Source organism: Nicotiana tabacum, chromosome 6, assembly GCF_000715075.1.
Source record: "Nicotiana tabacum cultivar K326 chromosome 6, ASM71507v2, whole genome shotgun sequence".
NCBI lineage: Eukaryota > Viridiplantae > Streptophyta > Magnoliopsida > Solanales > Solanaceae > Nicotiana > Nicotiana tabacum.
In genome coordinates, this window is record NC_134085.1 from 72224840 (window position 1) to 72246322 (window position 21483).

Here is a 21483-nt window from a genome sequence, read left to right on the forward strand (position 1 = left end):
GGGAGAGTTGGTAGTAGTGTTGGTACAAAGGCGACCCTGCCAAAGTTATATAGATCACGGGGAGTTGAACATTCGAGGACGAATGTTTCTAAGGGGGAAGGATATTATATCTCGTGTTTTCGTAAGTTAAAAGTATCGTCTTCAGTTAGTTGACATAGACTCATGGATGAGATTACCTTGAGGTTAACGTATTTACGCTATTTATAACAAGTGAGACATAAGTGTCATGAAGGATAAAGGGTTAACAAATTAAAGAAAATGAGTTTCGTTGAAAGTGGCCAATTTGGGATAAAATACGGGCCGAGCGATAATACCCGAATATTATGGAATAGTACCATACAAGGTACCATATGGTTGTGATAAAATGATGTATAATGTATATTAAAAATGAGTAGTATTTTAAGGTAAATTGAGATAATTCTTAATTATGCAGATAATTGATTAATTACCGGGTAACGGGACATTATCCATTTAACTAATAAGTGGATAGAAATTAATAAATCACATACCTAACACGTGGAAAGAAGCCACAAATCTATAGACGACTAAGTAGTCATTTATGCCTAGGTGGCTACCTAAGCTTAAGTAGGAATTTAATAATTAATTTTAATTAAACGAAACAAGACTTATACCAAGTCTTGTTACATTTCTATACCAGATAGAGAGAAAGAACCAAAAACGTTAATTTCTTGGTTTGATGTTCCAAATTTCATTCAAGGTCACAACCAAATAAAGAAACGAAAATGCTCATCTATTTAAGCCACTTGGAAAATCATGTCCAAGAATTACTACAATGGAAATATGACAAGAATAAAGTTCCAAATAATTCAACAAAGCTTTATTCTGCTAGTTAATGTGTCCTAGCTAGCATTCTATGGAACCCAACGTATTTCTAGAAAGACAATTCCTATATTAGAATTTCAAAAAAGCAGAAGCTAATTTCATTCAACAAATTCAAAAAGCATAAGCTTAATCCGATTTTATTTGAGTTCTAACTTCAATCAACAAAGGTTTCTAACGGAATATTATACGGAGTTTTCCATACTCCATGTACGTTAAGGTCATCCCTTCTTTCTTTTGGCATGGTCCAAATTATACAGTAGAAACGAGCAAACGCACAGTTTCCATAAATTACTCTATCCATAGAAATACTAGGGGTGTATATATTCTTGATTCTCCATGTGAATTGTAATTATCTTTTTTTCATGGGTCTCAGAATAATACGTAGTTGAAAAAGTTTATCCGGAAGGAATATTGAGATTTTTACTTATTTTCATGGATTTCACCCATTTATACATGTGCATTGACCCATTACTAGATGGCGTTATATACGCGTATATATGTAAATATATGTATATGGGATATGGAAAAAGGTTACTGACATTATATACGCACCACCACCTGATCAGCTGGTATATGTTGATGATGTTGCCCATAGTAGCCGACGATATGATGGGATGCCCTCAGAGGCTTGATGATATTATGTACATCTGTACCTATGCATGACACGACATTTTACGCACGTGCATGACATTATAAATGTTTCAGGATTTATAAAGTTATTCAGATTAACAAATGGATTTCTTTATTCCATATGTCATCTATGTCTCTTATGTACTAATTTTCATGCCTTACATACTCAATACATTATTCGTACTGACGCCCTATTTCACTGGGCCTGCATTTCATACCCGCAGGTGCAGGTAGGTAAGCTGACGATCCCCCTTTTATTAGGATCCTTGATCAGCGAGAGTTGGCGTGCTCCACTTGATCCGGATATGCTTTTGACTTTGGTACGATATGTTTGTATATATATATGTGGGTATGATGTGGCTCAGTCCCACCTTTGTACAGTTATATTTCTATTAGAGATATGTAGACAGTATGTCTAGTTGGGTTGTATGTGGCTTTGTCGGCTTTCAGTTTTAGGTGTATAGTTGTCTATAGCAGCCTTGCCAGCTCGCCCACTGTATTCTCCATGTATACGTACATATGCCTTTTTGGCAGGTTTCCTTCATGTATGTTATTTTCGTAATTCAGCAGACGTTACTCAGGTTTATATCTTATACACATGCTTAGGGGTGTTTGACAGGTAGGACTCAGGCACCCGTCGTGGCCTATCGGTTTGGGTCATGACATTGCACCCAGTAGTATTGTATGTTGAATTTGTTATAAGGTAATTGACATCAGTCCAAGAAAAAGATTATTCAGAGATTATAAGGATTATGCTATTTCACAAGTGACGAGTAAATTCGTAAAGATAAGAGGGGAAGCAAGTCAAAGAAAATGAATTTTCGTCCAAGTTTGGCATGTTGGGATAATATACGGGCTGAGTGTTAATACCCGATATTTATGAATTAGTTCCATACAAGGTACTACATAACCATGATGGGTGTATACGGTGTGTTAAAAGTAAGTAGTATTTTAAGTAAGTTGAGATAATTCTTAATTATGTGGGATATTGGTTAATGGGAAATTAACAAGTTATTAAGAAATAGGTGGATAACTTATTATAATCTTTTGGATAACCTTGAAAATGTGGCAGCAAAATTTTGCAATTAATATGACTCTTATAAGTCTTGCAAGATGTCATAGTTTGGTCAATTAAAGTGGCTTAGTCACCACTTGAAGTGGGCTCACACCCAAACATACTTAAGAGATGTGTGACCAATTTACATTATTTGGTCACTTAGATTTTCAAGAGATTCAAGTAAATAGTTCTTTCCATTAAGAACTCGCGTTAGACGTCATGAAGGAAATCATAACATTTTTCTACTCCAATACTAAATAACACATGATGAATCACTTAGTAGGCATTGGATTTGTGTTACTGTTGTGAGATTTTGCAATTTTAAGGGAATACGATGCAATTTTTCTCAAGAAAATCGGTTCAGGTATGTTAAGGCTATCCCTTCTTTCTTTTGGCATAATCCATACAATAAAAAACGAAACGGCCAAATGCACAACTTCCACAAATAACTCTATTCATAGAAGTTATAAAATGCCTACATTATTGAATTCACATGTGACCTATTATTTTACCCTCTGTTCATGGGTCTCAGAAAAATATGTAAGTCAAAAAAATTTAATTCATGATATTACTCAAAGACATAATAGACTTATGACATTCCGAAATATTTTATTAATGTACTTCTCATGCATTACATTCATGTACATTGTCCCATGACCAGATGGCGTTATATACGCGTATATATGTATATTATATGTATATGGGATATGGGAAAAGGTTACAACGTTATATACGCACCACCACCTGATCAGCTGGTATGCTTTGAAAATTTTTCCCACAACGGCCAAGATGATATGATGGGATGCCCTCAGAGGCTGATGATATTATGAAACATGTACCTATGCACGACATGACATTCATATGCATATGCATGACACTATAAGTATTTCATGATATACAATGTTTTCCAAACATACATGTTGAGTTATTTACTCTATATTTTTTTATGTATGTTATGTACTTATTTATGTGCCTTACATACTCAGTATATTTTTCGTACTGACGTCCCTTTTGACTGGGGATGCTATGTTTCATGCTCGAAGGTCCCGATAGACAGTTCGAGAGCCCTCAAAGTAGGCTATCAACATAGCGGAAGATGTTGGTGCGCTCCATTTACTTCGGAGTTGCTTATTTGGTTAGTATGATTTAGACGTATACTGTTTGGTATGGCAGGACTCTATCCCGACCTTTATGAAAATTATGTATTCTTAGAGGCTTGTAGATAGATGTCATGTACGTAAATGAGTGTATGGCCTTGTCGGCATATGTTTAGTATATGAGTGGTTATTCTGACCTTATGGGCCCATATATCTTATGTATAAATTGGTATTACATGTTGTAGTCTACTTAACTCACGGCAGCCTTCCAGCTCAGTTATCTATGATAGTATGACATGAAAAGATGCGTTATGTTGTTGCTCAATTGGGTAAGGTATCGGGTGCTCGTCGCGGCCCATCGGTTTGGATCGTGGCAAAAGTGGTATTAGAGCAGTTCTGTCCTAGGGAGTCTACAAGCCGTGTCTAGTAGAGTCTTGTTTATAGGTGTGTCATGCACCACCCTTATAAGCAGGAGGCTACAGGGCATTTAGGATTGTCACTCTTTCTTCCTACTCTAGATCGTGTGGGAGAGCTCACCTGTAAGAACTCAATTTCCTAAACTCTATCTTATTTATAGTACGATAATACCTACATCTAGAAAGACGGTTGGTAAGAGATATGGCTATGGAAGAGTTGATTCAGAGGAACTCGACTTTGAATCATGGTTATGATAAGTAAATGTGAGGTCTTCAGCAGATCATGTGTATACTAGATGTGTAAGCTTCTTAATAAGAATCCCTGAGGCATGAATGTCTATCCACTCTTACGGTAAAAAGGAATAAGGAGGGAGACACAAGATTCAGCAAGTAAAAGAAGCAAGGTGAAGAAGGGTATGAGGCAGCCAGCTAATGAAGATTGTCAGTATTACAGTTCCGGCAGAAAAAATATAAGCATTGTGAGTTACCCTTAACAATAATAGAGGTATGTATAATTGGTCACACCCATCTCAGTTATACCATATTGGGGGCTAATAGGTTTAGATTATGAAGAGGACGGGATATCACAATACGGATGGGGTTGGAGTGGCCCAAAATAGTGAATGGATTGTTTGCTTTAGTTGACATTTCCGAAGGATATTGCAAATGCGCTAATAGATCTCCTCGTGAGACACTTAGATGGTGCACCCTGAAATAGTAAAGCTAGATATGAGTGATGGAAGCATTGAAGGAATAAATATTACCTTAGTGTGGCTCCTATCCCCAATAAAGAATGAATGTTAGGCAATTCGAAGAGACAAGGGATGGAGCAAGGGATCCAAAAGCGAAAGAATATTTTGTTCGAGTTTTCAGAGTAAAGCAGTAGATATAGATAATTAGAGGGAGATAAGAAGAGAGTTAATGAAGCATATGAGTAAGATGTGATACATGGATGACAACGGTAGTTCAAAAAAATGATGACAGTATTACAGAGTCTACAGTCAAGTGAAGTTAGAAAGTGGTTCTAGTAACTATGGAATGATAAAGGAAGAATGCGATAAAAATGAGAAGGGATGAGATGATCAAATGTTACAGACAAATCAGCAGATCATGCAAGATAAATATAGTAAGCCCCAACATGGAGAATTCAGCATCGCAGTAATGTTATTATAATACTTGAGATATATTCAAATAGGAGCCGGGGTAGTTAAAGGTACAGTATGAGTGTTACAAGGATAAAAGAAAGTGCCACTGGGAAGACAATCAAAATGTAAGTTCAGAAGCAACCCTACAAGCACAAGGGCATGTCACATCTCCTTTTTACCCGTAGGGGATATAAGGGAGTTTTTCCAATTAAAGTAACAATAATCGAAATGGGATTATTTATTATTCAGAGTCACCACTTGGAATAATTTCTGGTATCCCAAGTCACCGGTTGATTTTAAATCCCAAATAGAGGAAAATTGACTCTTATTATGGTCCGCGAACACAGAAGGTCGGGTAAGCAATCCTGTTAACACGAGAGAAGGTGTGAGGCACTTTCGAGTTCCGTGATTATAGCACGGTCGCTCAACTATTAATAATTGGTCTAATTATCTGATTTATAACATGTTTAAAACCTATTGAGCATTTTTACTTTTTAACCGCTTTTAATTATTTATGGAGTTTGTTTGAACAAGTCGTGATGTCGCGTACTTATTTATTTTTGTACACATTGTGAATCACGTCACCGGAACCGTATCCACAATCTACGACATGTTTAATTTTATTATTGTTCGAAGTTATGGTTGGGTCACATGAAATGTGCACCCGACTTGGGGATTACGAATCATGACTATGCCACGGGAACCGTACCCATAGTCATGATGATTTTATTAATCGTGCCTAAAGCAAGCAAAGATATTCATGAATTATTTATTTTCCTAAGAATTTGAGACTGGTTGTGAAGGTCTAAGAGTTATATAAATTATTGGAAAGAAATTGTGTGATTCAGTTATGGAGAAGAACATTTTGGACTCATATGTCCTACTTATTTTGGCCTAGATCTTTATATTCAAACTAATCTCACATGCCAAATCATTTTCACTAAGTCCACGCCTTATTTTCAACCTCTGTAAGCAGATACAATTCTAATTTTCATTAACAAATTTTAAATTGCTTTATCTCAATTTACCAAGGAGATAGTAGTATAATTTCATGTAGTCACTAAACATAATATAGGCATGAAAGGCATTAAAAGTAAAGAATAGACAGAACAAAACATAAAAAATAGAGACTGGATTATATACTAACTCAAACAACAAATAAAGTAAGGCAACAAATGATTAATAACAACGTGTAAATTAGAACGAAAGTAGAAAAGGAACAGAAATAACAAACCTTTTATATACATGAAGATTTATTGAATACAAACATATAAATTCGACGAGAGAATTAGAACAAACTAAACAAGGCACGGAGAACTCGCTGGCGATTTCGGGTGACAGAGCTTCGACGTGGTTAATGGAAAAAAATGAAACTGCTTTTGTGGTGCTTTCGGGGTTAGTTTTTAGCTGAAATTTGGGGCTTTTGGGGGCTATTTTTGAGTTGGGTTTGGGAGGTGTTTGTGGTGGATTTATTGCTGACTTTTTGGTGAGCTTTTGGAGATGTTTTCAATGGCCATTTTGCTGCATTTTTTTAGCTGTAAACAGTGGTATATCAGAGTGATTTTGGAGTTGTTTGATGGAGTTTAAGAATGGCTTAATGGAGGTTTCATGACTGTACTTTCATGGCTAAAAAGGGGGCTCTTTGGGGGTGTTTAAGGGTGGTTTAATGAAGGATTTTTGGAAGAAGATGAAATAAAAGAGAGGAGGTGTGGCTTTTTTTTTTAAGATCTGTGTTTTCCCCAATTTGCTCTATCTTTTTCAATCCGTCTCTCTCTATTTTTTGTCCACTGTCGTCTCATTCATTTATATTAATTGTGAGCCTCGGTGAGTACTTGGGGAGGAAGAAAGAATACGAGTGGTCCCAAGGAATATTTTTGTGGTCCCCCTACTAAAATCACTATATTCATGTATGTATGGAATTGTAGTATGCATATGATAAGTTTGTTGGAGGAATTATGTAGAAGGGTTAGGTGTGAAAAGCTGATTGGAAGAAAAAAAAATATAGAAAGGAAAATAAAGAAGATAAGAGACTACGTGCATTATTTCATTTCTTGTTTCGGTTTTTCTTTTGCCGTTCTTTTGATTTCATTCTTCTCGTTTTTCCTTTCTTTTTTTTTCTTGATATTATTTTGTTTTCATGATAAAACAAAAGCTCAAAATACTAATATATATAGTCCTAAAAACGTGGAATCTTTTTAATTTTTTTTAAAAAAAAAAAACTAAAGTAGAAACTACAAGAGAGGGAAAAATGTGTAGTAAAAGTATTAAAAATAGCATTAAATCAAAGTTATGGCTGATAAAATGAAAACTTAGTACACTAAAATCATGCGACTTTTTTTTGTAATTTTTTTCAATTTTATCCAAAGTAAGATACACTCAAAATTGCTAGAGAAATACTACTTATCTAAAATAAAAGAAAAATAATAATTTTTGTAGTTTTTATTTTAAGATAAAATAAAGAAAAAGGGTCAAAAATAGGAAAAGTAACAATATTAGTGCTAAAAAAATATTTAAGTACTAAAGGTGTAAAAATCTCGGGGAGGATCAAAACTTACATGTCTACAGCTACCCCTCATTGACTGGAAACACGAAGAGTTTTCAAGCAAACAACGACGAGACATGTTTTTGAACTGACCCATATTCAAAAAGATAAAAACAAAGAAAGAGTGGGAGACCGAGTCCTGGTTTTGGACAGCCTACATATCCCGAGGTTATGAGGGAATCAGGTCACGTGTAGTTCAAAAGTGAATAAAGTGACGCAGTATGTGGAGAGGATGAGAGAGTCGAGTGAGGTTCCATCGAGGCCCCGGTCCGTAGTCCTGTTATTACATCAAAATCAAAATGAAAAAGAACCAAACAAACCCATCAACTATGAGTTACAAGATTTCTATCTATAAGTCTTCTGAAGCATAATCTTGAGTCTTGAATGGTTGTTCATGCAGACTTTGATTTGAACCTTGATGCTTTCTAGTTGCATGTATTGATTCATTCTTCCACCGCTTCTCCGGATCAAGACCTGACATGCAGTTCTCGAGACTTCAATATGTCTTGAGTAGTTCACATCTTTCATATGCTTATGCATTTTGGATTCACTTTTTTCCTTTTCTTTTATTCTGGATTGAGACTTCTTCTTTTGGTTATCTCGGATTGTCGACTCAAATTCTTGAGGCGAGCTTCTGTTACTTCTATCTTGAATTGAATTATGAAATGACTTCTCTCGTTCTCCAGGTAGGCGCCTGCTAATGACTTAAAATTAGAAATGAGTTCCTTGTTCTCCGGTTGGGCGCCTTCTACCGACTTAAAACTTGAAACTCTTGAAATAAATACCCTCGTTCTCAAGATGGGTGCCTGATACTACAGCAAAACAGACAAAACAAAGAAACTTTTCTGTCCAAGTTTGCACTAGGAAGATTTATGAGTTATTAGCAGAACGATAAATCACCTATGCTATCGATAAAGGATGCAATGATGAGAGTAAAAGTGAAGATTCGACTATGAAGTGCGTCTCCTATGAGTAAAACTAAGAAAATTTCGACTTGCAAATGTGTCTACTAAAAAACCTGAATGACCCTGACTATGAAGTGCGTCTCCTAGATTTAAGATTGAGCTTGCGAAAAACTATAAACTAAGCTTGACTAATGTAAAAAATGATCCTATTCTCCAAGAGAGACCTTTGATATCAAGAAAACTAAAGATTAACAACTTAAAACTAAAAACTAACCCTTTTTGTTTCTTTTCAAATCCAGACTTCCCTTTTTTAAAAAATTATTATCCTAGGAGAAAGTTTTAATTTTAGGAGAAATTTCATCAGCCTAGGTCTCTTTTCTTTTCTTTTCTTTTCTTTTTTTTGGTATCTTAAAAGAAAGATTCATCTGACTAAGATTTCCATTCTAGGAGAAAATTCATCAGACTAGGTTTCTTATCTTTTCTATACTAGGAGAAAGTTCATCAAACTAGGTCTTTCTGATTATCTTAGGAAAAAGATTCATCAGACTAATATTTCTTTTTTATCCTAGGAGAAAATTCATCAGACTAGGTTTCTTATATTAGGAGAAAGATTCATCAGACTAGGTTTTTTTTTGTTATCTTAGGAGAAAGATTCATCAGACTAAGATTTCTATCCTAGGAGAAAGTTCATCAGACTAGGTTTTCTATCATAGGAGAAAGTTCATCAGACTAGGTTTTCTATCATAGGAGAAAAAATATGAAGAGCAATGGCAACATTTATGCACATTAGCAAGACAAGTAAAGGGAAAGATTTGAGAAACATCCCCTTGTCAGCTCTTTTCTTCTCTTCTCTTTTTTTTCTTTTTTTTGAAACCACTTTCCTTGCACTACTTTGTTCCTGTTCAGCTGATGAAAATTTTGTCAGCTTTGAAAGCGGTGGTCGGTTTGTGGTCTTGAGTCTTGGGCAGCTAGGCTTTTGCTCAATCAGCTTGGGTTGGTTTCAAGAGACTTTTGTTCTGCAGCAACCCTAATAGTTTCACACCCAGTACTATTTGTATTTGTGGCTCAATCAGCCTTATCCCAACTGGAGATCTTTGTGGCTCAATCAACCTTGTTTTGACACGGAAAATGGATTATATACTAACTCAAACAACAAATAAAGTAAGGCAACAGAGGATTCATCACAACGTGTAAATTAGAACGAAAGTAGAAAAGGAACAGAGATAACAGACCTTTTATATACATGAAGATTTATTGAATACAAACATGTAAACTCAATGAGAGAATTTGAACAAACCGAACCAGACACAGAGAACTCGCCAGCGATCTCGGGTGATAGAGCTCCAGCGTGATTAATGGAAAAAATTGAAACTGCTTTTGTGGTTCTTTTCGGGTCAGCTTTTGGCTAACATTTAGGGCTTTGGGGGGCTGTTTTCGAGCTGGGTGTGGGAGGTGTTTGTGGTAGCTTTATTGCTGACTTTTGGTGAGCTTTTGGAGTTGTTTTCAATGGACATTTTGCTGCATTTTTCAGCTGTAAACAGAGGTGTTTCATAGTAATTTTGGAGTTACTTAATGGAGTTTAAGAGTGGCTTAATGGAGGTTTCATTGTTACCCTTTCATGGCTAAAAAAACAGGCTCTTTGGGGGTGTTTGAGGGTGGTTTAATGAAGCATTTTAGGAAGAATATAAAATATAAGAGAGGAGGTGTGGCTATTTTTTTAGATTTGTATTTTCCCCAATTTGCTCTATCTCCTCCTATCTGTCTCTCTCTATTTTTTGTCCATTGTCCTCTCATCCCCTTTATATTAATTGTGAGCCTAGGTGAGTGCTTGGGGAGGAAGAAAGAATATGAGTGGTCTGTAAGGAATATTTTTGTGGTCCTCCCCTATTAAAATCAATGTATTAATGTATGTATGGAATTGTAGTGTGCATGTAATAAGTTTGTTGGAGGAATTACATAGGAGGGTGAGGTGTGAAAAGATGATTGGAAGAAAAAAAAGAAATATAAAAGGAAAATAAAGAAGATAAAAGACTACGTCCACTATTTCATTTCTTGTTTCGGTTTTGCTTTTGTCGTTCTTTTGATTTCATTCTTCTCATTTTTCCTTTCTTTTTTTTCTTGTTAATTTTTGTTTTCTTGATAAAACAAAAGCTCAAAATACTAATATATATATATATAGTCCTAAAAATGTGGAATCTTTTTAATTTTTTTTTTTAAAAAAAAACTAAAGTAGAAACTACAAGAGAGGAAAAAAACGTGTAGTAAAAGTATTGAAAATTGAATTAAATCAAAGTTATGGCTGATAAAATAAAAACTTAGTACACTAAAATCATGTGACTTTTTTTGTACTTTTTTTCAATTTTATCCAAAGTAAGATACACTCAAAATTTCTAGAGAAATACTACTTAGCTAAAATAAAAGAAAAATAATATTTTTTGTAGTTTTCATTTTAAGAGAAAATAAAGCAAAAAGGTCAAATATAGGCAAAGTAACTGTTTACCGTGAAAATGGTAACAACAATTAAATTTGTAAATGGTATTCTAAAAATACATGATATATACCCGAGCTAGTAGTTAGAGCAGTTGATACTAAGAACGTGAAGCTTAACGATAAAATGCGAGCTAAAACAAGACAGTAATCAAACCGAAGGGACCTGTTGCCCGGATGCAAAGCCGGTCGATAAGGACCTCGGGGTCGGAACTCGAATCAAGCTCGAGCTATCGGGGGCAACCGGGAATAGGATAACAATTAAGCATACGATCAAGCAAGGCTCTTTACGGCCAAAGTTGTGCAATATAGCATGAAATAAGTAAGAAGACAATAGATGTTAAAGCGGCCTCGAGCCAGTGAGAACGAACAAAATATGAGAAAGAGAGAGAGATATTATTGCTTTGGTGGAGAAATGGAGCAATTTTAGCCTCTTACAAAGTGGTATGGGTTCCCCTTATATAGGCAAGGGAATGCGGTATGGTACATAGTGCATTAAATGTAAATATACGGGAATGGGACGGCTAGACATGACACATGAGCCTATTGATTCTAGCTGCTTGCCTCGGGAGTTCCCCGTCTTCATAACCTTTGATGTGTCGCAGACAGATGCCTTAACCTCGGAGCCTCTACAGGGCCACAGATGTTCCTCGAGATAAGGAGCCTGATCATGATCCCACAACCTTGAGGAGCTAACATGACATTCTGAATATACCTTAATGGCGGGAAATGGATTCCCCTGATTTCACCGCATACAGTAACAATATTAGAGTTAAGAAAATACTTAAGTACTAAAGGTGTAAAAATCTCGGGGAGGGTCAAAAATTACATGTCTACAATTGCCCCTCTTTGAGTGGAAACACGAACAGTTTTCAGACAAAGACCGACGAGACATGTTTTTGGCCCGACCCATATTCAAAAAGATCAAAAAATAAAGAAAGAGTGTGCGACCGGGTCCTGGTTTTGGACAGCCTACATATCCGGGGTTATAAGGGAATCAGGACACGTGTAGTTCAAAAGTGAATGGAGTGATGCAGTATGTGGAGAGAATGAGAGAGTCGAGTGAGGTTCCGTAAAGTCCCCGGTACGTGGTCCTTTTATTATATCAAAATCAAAATGAAAAAGAACTAAACAAACCTATCAACTATGAGTCACAAGATTTCTATCTATAAGTCTTCTGGAACTTAATCTTGAGTCTTAAATGGTCCTTCATGCAGACTTTGATTTGAACCTTGATGCTTTCTAGCTGCAGGTATTGATTCATTCTTCCACGGCTTCTCTGGATCAAGACCGGACATGCAGTGCTCGTGACTTTAGCATGTCTTGAGTAGTTCACATCTTTTATCTACTTCTGCATTTTGGATTCACTTTTTTTCCTTTTCTTTTATTCTGGATTGAGACTTCTTCTTTTGGTTATCTCGGATTGTCGACTCACATTCTTGAAGCGAGCTTTTGTTAGTTCTATCTTGAATTAAATTCTAAAACTAGAAATGAATTCCCTTGTTCTCCAGGTGTGCGTCTGCAACTGAGTTAAGACTTGAATGAATTCCCTTGTTCTCCAGGTGGGCACCTGCTATTAACCTAACAACTTGAAATGAATTCCCCCGTTCTATAGGTGAGCGCCTGCTACCGACTTAAAACTTGAAACTCTTGAAATAAATACCCTCGTTCTCCAGATGGGCGCCTGATACTACAGCAAAACAGACAAAACAAAGAAACTTTTCTGCCCCAGTTAGCACTAGGAAGATTTGTGAGTTATTAGCAGAACTATAAATCACCTACGTTATCGATAAAGGATGCAATGATGAGAGTAAAATTGAAGATTCGACTAGGAAGTGTGTCTCCTATGAGTAAAACCAAGAAAATTTTGACTTGCAAATGCGTCTACTAAAAAAACTGAATGACCCAGACTAGGAAGTGCGTCTCCTAGATTTAAGATTGAGCTTGTGAAAAATTATAAACTAAGTTTAACTAAAGTAAAAATTGACCCTATTCTCAAGGCGGGACCCCTGATTTCAAGAAAACTAAAGATTAATAACTTAAAACTAAAAATTGACCCTTTTTTTCTTTTCGAATCCAAAAATTCCTTTTTTTTAAAAAAAATTATTGTCCTAGGAGAATGTTTTAATCATAGGAGAAAGATTCATCAGACTAAGAATTTGATCCTAGGAGAAAGTTCATTAGACTAGGTCTCTTTTCTTTTTTTTTGGTATTTTAGGAGAAAGATTCACCGGACTAAGATTTCTATCCTATGAGAAAATTCATCAAACTAGGTTTCTTATCTTAGGAGAAAGTTTCATCAGACTAAGATTTCTTATCCTAGGGAAAGTTCATCAGACTAAGGCGATTATCATAGGAGAAAGAAAATTCATTAGACTTGGTTTTAATCTTAGGAGAAAGATTCATCAAACTAAGAATTTTATCCTAGGAGAAAGTTCATCAGACTAGGTCTTCTATCTTAGGAGAAAAAATGTGAAGAGCAATGGCAACATTTTATGCATATTAGCAAGACAAATAAAGGTAGAGATTTGAGAAACTTCCCTTTGTCGGCTCTTCTCTTCTCTTCTATTTTTTCACTTTTTTTTAAACAACTTTCCTTGCACTGCTTTGTTCCTGTTCAACCGAAGAAAATTTTGTCAGTTTTGAAAGTAATGGTCGGTTTATGGCCTTGAGTCTTGGGCAGCTTGGCTTTTTCTCAATGGTCTTGGGTCGATTTCAAGAGACTTTTGTTCTGCAGAAACCCTGATTGTTTCACATCCAGTACTATTTGTATTTGTGGCTCAATCAGCCTTATCCCTACTGGGGATATTTGCTTAGGATGACCTTTTCTGATATCTTGAATGACTTCCTGCTTTTTGAGCAATTTGTCTGTCAGAGGGAATCACAAGTTATCTTTGCTTGCGCCAAGTAGGCTGACAAGAGTCTTGGGGGAGCTTTTGCATGAATCTTCAAGGCAAGTTGACTGTAACTACTGAGTGTGCTGGATAAATTTACTTTATGTAACTGAAAAGGTGGTAGCAGATTTTGAAATCTTTTCTCGCTTATTTTGACACGGACTGACTCAGAGTGAAGGAAGTAATGATACAAAATAATAATATTAACAAGAAATGCCAATGTCGGGAAGAACAGAAGGAAGGTTATTTTTTTATTTTCTTTTAAATAATTAGTCTTAATGATCATGACATGCATTTTGGACATAACAACCTGATCTATCAAACTGATCCAATCTTCCTTTTTACCATTCTTATGACCTTTGAAGTTGGGCTTGTTCGTGACGATTCTTTGCATCTGCTTCACAACCCACTTTCGACTAGTGGTGCCCCGATGGGTTTTCACAAACAAGTCTCTCTCATTTATTTTCTCTGTTTACCGTCGCCTTACTGTGCCCGTGAAGGTTTTTACTTGCAAGACTCTCTCATTTTTTCTTTCCCTTTTTTTTCTATGGGCAACTTGACAGTGTTCTATGTTGTGTGACAACCATTACTCATTGCATACTTCTCTTGGAATTCTTGAAAGCTTATTAAGAGGTCTTGATTTGGAAGGTTTTTGGATAAGGTTGGAAAGAAAGGACGTCATGAAGGCTCAAAATAGACTCAAAGTAAAGGGGGTTGTAGACTTACAACTCTTGGAATCGACTTTTTCAAAAGTGAAATAAATTTTACCCCAGTTTCAGCTATTGGGGATTTTTTTCTTTTTTTCTTTTTATTTTTTGAATTCTTATTTGGTTGGATCGAACCGTGAGGCTGCCTACGTATCCTTTTTTTTAAAAGGAATCATTTCAAACGTAGTTCAAAAATCTGACCTAACTATTTTTTCATCTTTCTTTCTGTATCTCTTTTTTTCTTTCTTCTTTTTTTTTCAAGTTGTCTCAGCTTCTGTTTTCTGGGGGCATGGACCTTTGACTATTTTCTTTTCTTTTTTTTCACAAGAACTTTCTAAGAGTTTTCCCAGTTTGTACTCTTGGGGCATGGACTTTTTTTTCATCATTTTTTTATTTTAATTTTTTATTGAACTTTTAACTCTAAACTTGATTCCAAAAGAGGGTGGTCAAAGAAAATAACACAAGATCAAAAAAGGTAACAAATGCTATAAAGTGTTTGGGTAGTAGAAAAAGGGCCACCTATCCTCAAGAACGTCAATCATGGTATCCTCTTGCGATCACAGTATTGATGAAAATGACTATCTTCTTGGTGTGTCGTGGTCGAAAGACAACTTTTATCCATTAATGTCAAACTTCCGACCAAGCTTCAATTGATTCAATATCCTCAAGCCCGATCTTCATAATGATTTGAAGGTAAATTTTACTCGACCTTACTTCCAAAATATTTCAACTCTTTATTCATCCTCAAAAACGTCTTTAACTCAGTTATCCAATTCAAGCTTAAATCAATTTTCTAAGATCTGGTAAAAAATTCCAGATGTATGTCATATCACTAAAACTAGCGGGAAAAGAACTAAGCATTGAATGACACAAAGGACAAACTCTATTTTATTGAGTAAACAACAAGATAAACAACCTAAAATCCGAGTTACAACCCTGAAATAACCTAGATAATGAAAATAGCAACAAAACAGGCAGACAAGACTCATACAAACAGAATAGAGGGATAGAAGGGTTTGGCTCAATAAAACCAATAAAATCTAGATGACAACCCTGAAATAACCCAGATAATAGAAAAAATATCAAAACAAACTACCAAGATTCCTTCCTAGTGAGGAGGGAATGACTTTTCAATTGCTAAGCTTGACATTTAGCCACACCTTCGCTCATCATAATCACCATGTCCTTCTCCAATTTCAGTCAGCAAGCTCCCGAGAGGATTCTCATAATCCATGTAACCAGGTATCATCCCCACAAAGTGTGCATCATCATGTGCAGGTGAAGTATTCTGCGTGATATTTTGGGTGTCACTGTCTTGGATCACAATCAATTTTTCCTGGACCATCCTTTTTATTTCCCTTTTCAAATCCCAGCAGCTTTCAACATTGTGCCCCAGGGCACTGGAATGGTATTCACACCTTTTAGAAGGGTCAAAGCTTCTTGCACGTGGGTCTACATGATTTGGAGGAGCAGGTGCAATCATGTCATAATGCTTTAATTTCTCAAACAACCTTGCATAAGACTCTCCTATTAGTGTAAAATTATCTTTTAACCTATGTTCCTCTTCATATCCCTGGCTTGGATATGGGCAATAGGGCACTTGAAAATTTTGTGAAATCGCCAAAGCTGTCACACCTCCTTTTTACCCGTAGGGGATATAAGAGAGTTTTTCCAATTAAAGTGACAATAATCGAAATGAGATTATTTATTATTCAGAGTAGCCACTTGGAATACTTTATGGTGTCCCAAGTCACCGGTTTATTTTAAATCCCAAATCGAGGAAAATTGACTCTTATTATGGTTGGCGAACACAGAAGACCGGGTAAGGAATTCTGTTAACCAGGGAGAAGGTGTGAGGCACTCCCAAGTTCCATGGTTTTATCTCGTTGCTCAACTATTAATAATTGGTCTAATTATCTGATTTATTATATGTTTAAACTCTATTGAGCATTTTTACTTTTAACCGCTTTTAATTATTTATGGATTGAACAAGTCCCGATATCGCACACTTGTTTGTTTTTGTACACATTACGAATCGCATCACGGGAACCGTACCAACGATCTACAACATGTTTAATTTTATTATCGTTCGAAATTGTGCCAAGGTCACATGAAATGTGCACCCGACTTGGAGATAACGTATCATGACTATGCCATGAGAACTGTACTGTCACGATCCTAAACCCAAACCCGGTCGTGATGGCGCCTCTCTTAAATACAAGGCCAGCCAATTAAACCCAATTCACTTTTTAAATAATTAATCAGTAATAAACAGCCTAAGCGTGAGTAAATAAGCAAAAGTCTAAACAAAAGGTTGTATAATATGGGGAATATAGCCCAAACACAGCCCGATACCGGGGTGTCACAAGTCACGAGCATGTAACACGGAATACTCCAAAGCAACTACAGAGTTTAATACAAAAACTAAAGACATGATGAGATAAGATAGGTAGGAGCTCCAGGCTGCGAACGCCAATAACTACCTAGAGACTCCTCGGATCCGCCTGAAGTTGGAAACGATCAGCACTCGGGAGCGAGACCAGCTACGCCTGAATATGCATACAGGGTGCAGGGAGTAAAGTGAGTACTCCAACTCAGTGAGTAACAAATGTAAATAAACACTGAAAGTAAGAAATCAAGTAAGGCACAAGGCTTTCTATAATGAAGCAGTAAAACAATTAAAACAGTAAACACGTGAAAGGTAGGTAAAATTCTTTAACTCAAACGTAGTTTCATGAAAAGCCTTTTTCCATAATTAAGCATGAAATTGACAGTCAATTATGAAAAGTAAACATATAAAAGCTCGCCCCTCGGGCACAATATCAACAAATCCGCCTCTCAAGCAATATCTCAGAACAGTACCAGCCCCTCAGGCAATCACATAGAATAATACCAGCCCCTCAGGCTCAATATCACATCACAATGGGTATCTGCACTCACTAGGGGTGTACAGACTCCTGGAAGGGCCCCTTATTGCCCAAGAGCAATATCAAGCCACCTCGTGGCGTACATATCTCAGGCCCTCATCCTCATAATTAGTATCAAACGTTTCCTCACAACATAGGCCCTCGGCCTTACTCAGTCAAAATCCTTACAAGCCACTAAGGCAATAGTAAAACATGATTCTCAGCCCAAAAATATCATTTAAAAGATCATGTAAGTGTTAATAATAGAGTAAACATGGCTGAGTACGAAAAATAGTGAAATATAACATGATTGAGTTCAAGTATAAAGTCAAAACAGTGAGGAAACAATAGTAAAAATCCCCAAAGGGTTCAAATAGTTGACACAAGGCCCAAATATGCCATTCAGCCCAAATAATGATGGTAGCAAATAGATTTCAGTCAAATACGTGGTAAAATAGTCATTCGGGATGGACTAAGTCACAATCCCCAATAGTGCACAACCCCACGCTCGTCCTCAAGCGTGTGTGTCAACTCAATATAGCACCACAATGTGCAAGTCCGGGGTTTCATACCCACAGAACATCATTTACAATTATTACTCACCTCGAATCGGTCAAATCTCTAGCTCGCAATGCTTTTGCCTCTCGAATCGGCCTCCACTCATGTTGAATCTATCCAAAATCGGAAAGAGGACGTCAAAATATGCTAAGGGAACGAAGCCCAAGCGAAAATAATCAAAATACTACATAAATTCCGAATTTACCAAAACCAGACCCTCGGGCCCATGTCTAGAAATTCGAATTTTTACATCACCAGATTCCTTATCTCCTCAAGAGTTCATACATATCAAAAGTTCTGAAATCCGACCTCAAATAGTCCTTCAAATCCCCAAGTAAAGGTCTAAGTTCCCAAGCCCTAGTTTCCCCAATTTTCACCCTTAATTCCCATGATTTCTAGCTCTAATCCGTGTAATAATAGCATAGGAATGAGTTTTAGGTCCAAATTCCTTACCTCAATGAAGTTTCCTTGAAATCTCTCTTTCAAATCGTCCAAAAAGCTCCTAAGACGAAGTCAAATGTAGTGAAAGAGTTCAAATTCGCAAATGCTATAATTTATACCTTTTGCCCAGACATTTTCGCATATGCGGCTATATTTTCGCTTCTACGGCACCGCATCTGCGGTCATAAACCACTGCATCTGCGGTCCTCACTTAAACTCCCATTTTCGCATTTGCGATTCATTATCCGTATCTACGACTTCGCAGATGCGGTCCTCTTTGCCGCTTCTGCGGTTCCTTCTCCTCAGACCCTTTTTCGCTTCTGCGGTCGATCTCCTGCATGTGCGGCATCGCACCTGCGTTTCCCAATCCGCAGGTGCGGAAATACTAGAAGCAGCAAAAGTTCAGCAGCTTCAAACATTCCACAAACTCCCCGTCAACCATCCGAAATCATCCCGAGGCCCCTGGGACTTCAACCTAAAACAAAAACATATCCTAATACCTTATTCAAACTTGTACCAATCTTCAAAACACCTCAAACAACGTCAAATCAACAAAAACACATCGGATTCAAGCCAAACTTTCTAAAATCCTCTGAATTCCGCGTTTGATAAAAATTCCAACCAAACCACGTCCGAATGACCTGAAATTTTGCACACACATCTCAAGTAACACAACGGAACTGTCGGAATTCCATTCCGACCCTTATATCAAAATCTCACCTACCAACCGGAAATCGCCAAAATATCGACTTCGCCAATTCAAGCCTAAATCTGCTCTGAACCTCCAAAACTCATTCTGATCACGCTCATAAGTCATAAATTACCTCCCAAAGCTAACCGAACCTTCGAAACTCACTTCCAAGCCCTCTAACACACAAGTCAACAACGGTTGACATTTCCAACTTAAACTTACTCTAAAGAGACTAAGTGTCTCAAACCTTACCAAATCCTTTCCGAACTTGATCTGACCAACCCGACACCACATAACACGGATAAACAAAGCATAAAAAGGGAGAAATAGGGGAAACACAGCGGTAACTCATGAGAAGACTGGTCGGGTCGTCATATCATCCCCAACTTAAACAAATGTTCGTCCGCGAACGAATCAAGAAACATACCTGAAGACTCAAATAGGTGAGGATATCTGCTCTGCATCTCCCGCTCGGTCTCCCAGGTAGCCTCCTCCACGGGCCGACCTCTCCACTATACTTTCACTGAAGCTATATCCTTTGACCTCAACTTCCAAACCTGACGACCCAAAATAGTTATTGGCTCCACATCATAAGTCAAATCATCATCCAACTGAATCGTGTTGAAATCTAAAACATGAGACGGATCCCCAATCTACTTCCGGAGCATAGAAACATGAAATACCGGATGCACACTCGATAAACTGGGCGGCAAGGCAAGCTCATATGTCACCTCCCCAATCCTCCGAAGCACCTCAAAAGGAACAATGAATTGAGGACTCAATTTACCTTTCTTTCCAAATCTCATAACACACTTCAAGGGCGAAACCTTCGACAGAACCTTCTCGCCAACCATGTAGGACACATCTCGAACCTTCTTGTCAGCATAACTCTTTTGCCATGACTGCGTTGTATGAAGCCTCTCCTGAATCACCTTCACCTTTTCTAAGGCATCCTGCACCAAGTCTGTCCCCAATAGCCTAGCCTCACCGAGCTCGAACTAGCCAATTGGAGATCTACACCGCCTCCCGTACAAAGCCTCATATGGAGCCATCTGAATACTCGATTGGTAGCTGTTGTTATAAGCAAACTCTGCGTGTGGTAATAACTGATCCCATGACCCTCCGAAATCAATGACACAAGCACGCAACATGTCCTTCAATACCTGAATAGTGCGCTCGGACTGCCCGTCCATCTGAGGGGGAAAAGCTATGCTCAACTCAACCTGAGTACCCAACTCTCGCTACACAGACCTCCAAAACTGTGATATAAACTGAGTGCCCCTATCTGAAATAATGGAAACTGGGACACCATGCAACCAAACAATATCCCGGATATAGATCTTTGCCAACCGCTCTAAAGAATAAGTAGTACACACAGGAATGAAGTGCGCGGACTTGGTCAGCTAATCCACAATCACCCAAATAGCGTCGAACTTTCTCAATGTCCATGGAAGTCCAACAACAAAGTCCATAGTGATCCTCTCCCACTTCCACTCGGAAATATCTATTCGTTGAAGCAAGCCACCTGGTCCCTGATGCTCATATTTCACCTGCTGACAATTGAGACATCGAGCTACAAATCCGACAATGTCTTTCTTCATTCTCCTCCACCAATAATGCTGCCTCAAATCCTGATACATCTTCGCGGCACCCGGATGAATGGAATACCGCGAGCTATGGGCCTCTTCCAGAATCAACTCCCGAAGCCCATCCATATTGGGCACACAAATCCGGCCCTACATCCTCAACACCCCATCATAACTGATGGTCACATCTCTAGCATCATCATGCTGAACTTTGTACTTAAGGACAAGCAAATGCGGATCATCATACTGGCGCTCCCTGATACGATCATATAAGGAAGACTGAGAAACCACACAAGCCAATACCCGACTGGGCTCCGAAATATCTAACCTCACCAACCGATAGGCCAAGGCCTGAACATCCACTGCAAGAGGTATCTCCCCAACTGGAATATATGCCAGACTCCCCATACTCATCGCCTTTTGGCTCAGAGCATCGGCCACCACATTGGCCTTCCTCGAATGGTAAAATATAGTGATATCATAATCCTTAAGCAACTCCAACCACCTCCGCTGCCTCAAATTGAGATCCTTCTATTTGAACAAGTGTTGGAGGCTACGATGATCAGTAAACACCTCAC

General features: G+C 37.5%; 1 long non-coding RNA gene across 1 annotated transcript; it reads right to left on the minus strand.

The window, feature by feature from the left end:
• Positions 1-7763: 7763 nt before the first annotated feature.
• LOC107800197 (uncharacterized) lies at positions 7764-10410 on the minus strand. The gene is made up of 2 exons (XR_001651330.2): positions 9868-10410; positions 7764-9745 (listed from the first exon to the last, which is right to left on the minus strand). It is a non-coding gene; the product is annotated as an uncharacterized LOC107800197 (long non-coding RNA).
• Between the last annotated feature and the right edge of the window lie 11073 nt (positions 10411-21483).